The sequence below is a fragment of the Solanum tuberosum genome, unplaced genomic scaffold (assembly GCF_000226075.1).
Source record: "Solanum tuberosum cultivar DM 1-3 516 R44 unplaced genomic scaffold, SolTub_3.0 scf00548, whole genome shotgun sequence".
Taxonomy (NCBI): Eukaryota; Viridiplantae; Streptophyta; class Magnoliopsida; order Solanales; family Solanaceae; genus Solanum; species Solanum tuberosum.
In genome coordinates, this window is record NW_006239470.1 from 232,146 (window position 1) to 234,613 (window position 2,468).

Sequence of the window (2,468 nt, forward strand, 5' to 3'; positions counted from 1 at the left end):
ATGCATTTTATTTGTAGTTCTCTTTATGATTTTTCTTTGTTTTGTATTTTATATAAATTTTTATTATCCTAAGTTTGTATTTTCTTTTGGTTCAACAAAGTAACATATGACTTTGTTAGAGGTCATATAACTGCTAACCAAACGTTTTTCTCTATAAAATCAATTATATGTGGATAAATATATGTTTACATCTTATTGTCCTTCATAACCGCGTGAAACACAAACAAATTCACTAGTGTATAAATAAACTCTAATGGAAAATGATATTGCCATGAATAATTTTTTAGATATTTGTATCTGAAATTGATATGATAGAGTTTTCATAACACTATGTTCTTGAGACAACTTTGTTCATTTTTTGTCATTATTCTTACACTTTTTATCCTTCTTCTTTTTAAAAAATATATAAATAATATTAGTGCAAATATCAATTGAGGGTGGAAAATACTAGTAAATCTGAAGATGAATGATATCTAATTTCATTTTAAAGATTATTTTGGCTATTTTTTTTGTGTTGTTAGTTGTTACCTTTCTCAAATAGTATTATAATACTTTTTTCTATGTTATTGATTATTAATACCTTTCTCAAATAATAATTATAATATTTTTTCTATGTTATTAGTTATGTATTAAAAATTATTTGCAAAATCATTAAAAGTTTTACTTTTGCTTATTTTCTTAGTAATAAAGATGCACGTCCTTTAGATTCATGGGACTTACATCCCCGTGTCTCGAGGGTTATGTCTCACCATGTGCAACATAAAATGCCTCGCTTCATGCCTTGCATTTTAAAACACTGAAGAAGTATTTACGAGGAGAATAATTATGAACGATCTAGGTTTTCAATTTTGAGTTATAGATGAATTGATTTTTTCTTAGATTTCCGATTGGACACCCATACCATTGCAAAACAAAAGGCCCATTAGCTCAGTTGGTTAGAGCATCGTGCTAATAACGCGAAGGTCGCAAGTTCGAGACCTGTATGGGCCAAAATATTTTTCTATTTTTTCTCGGATTGTTTTATTTTTATTACTGTATGTATCAAACTTTCTCATCACCTACCGTCCTACATATACCAAGCCAAATAAAGTTAGCAAAAAAAATATTTATCATGGTGTGAATAAATTTTGATTCATATTATATGATATTTATAATTTTTACAAATTAAAAATAGTGTTAAAAAGGCAGGGGCGTGAGACGAGATATTTTACTTAGCACAGGACAAGACGTAAGTCCTGAGACATGGGGCGTAAGTCCCAGGAATCTCAAAAAATTTAAATAACAATATAGTAAAATAATGTTATAACACAAAATTATAAAAATATATTAGGAATCTTTAAAAATTTAAAATACAGTATAGTAAAATAATGTTATTATAACACATAATTCTAAAAACACATTAATGGTTTAACATAATTACAAACATGAGAGAAGAAGTTCAAAATAGTCCCTTGTCTTTGAGTTAAGACTGAAAGTCATCCTTGAGTTTTCACATGGATCATTAATGGTCCCTCGTGTTTGCAATATTAGTAATATTTTGATCCTCTCTCAAACTTTTGCCTATTTTTTAACATTGACTTTATCTACAATTTATATATGAAATGTTTAATCGTCTTTTTATATATTTAATAGAAATAATAACTCTATGCGAGAGAAGGTGAGAAGAGGAATACCTTGTTTTGTTTAGTAGAAATGTTATTGCAGCTAAAATCGAGAGGTTAATCACGTCAATCACCTTGTTATATTCGGTAGAAATATTATTACATCTCAGATGCTAAGGTGTTCTTAGTTTATCTTCAATAATATTTCTACCGAATAGAACACGGTGTTCTTCTTCTCACCTTCTTTACATGGAGTTATTATTTCTACTAAATAAATAAAAAGACGATTGAATATTCCATACATAAAATTATGCACAAAATCAATGTTAAAAAATAGGCAAAAATTTGCGGGAGGACCAATAGTGCACCAATATTGCAAACCTGATGGACTATTAATGCTCTATATTAAAACTCAAGGATGACTTTGAGTCTTAACCTAAAGATAAGGGACTATTTTGGGCCTTTTCTCCAAACATGATTAAGGAAATTCATAAAAAATAAACTTCTAACATGATTTTACTGGTATAAATAATGTAATGATAAAATATATTATGAGATGCAAATCAACTCCAATATCTTAACTTTCTAATACTAAAAGAATCATTATTTCTAAAAATATATTACTATCATACTATACAATTTAGCCCCCTAAAATATAATAATCAATAAAACTTATTAGTTTTATAATAAAACATCACACCATCATGAGATAAAATAAAATTACTTTCAAATAGCTAAATAATAAAATATGATAATTTTGAGACATATGACAAAAACATGAAGACTAATGATAAGTGAAGAAGTCAAATTTTGATGCGCAGAAAATATTATGTAATAAATTATCACCCTCGCAATGTTACCGGATTG

At 27.4% G+C, this 2,468-nt stretch overlaps 1 non-coding gene across 1 annotated transcript; it reads left to right on the forward strand.

The window, feature by feature from the left end:
• Positions 1–916: 916 nt before the first annotated feature.
• Positions 917–990, forward strand: TRNAI-AAU (transfer RNA isoleucine (anticodon AAU)). The gene has a single exon. It is a non-coding gene; the product is annotated as a tRNA-Ile (tRNA).
• The last annotated feature ends 1,478 nt before the right edge of the window (positions 991–2,468 follow it).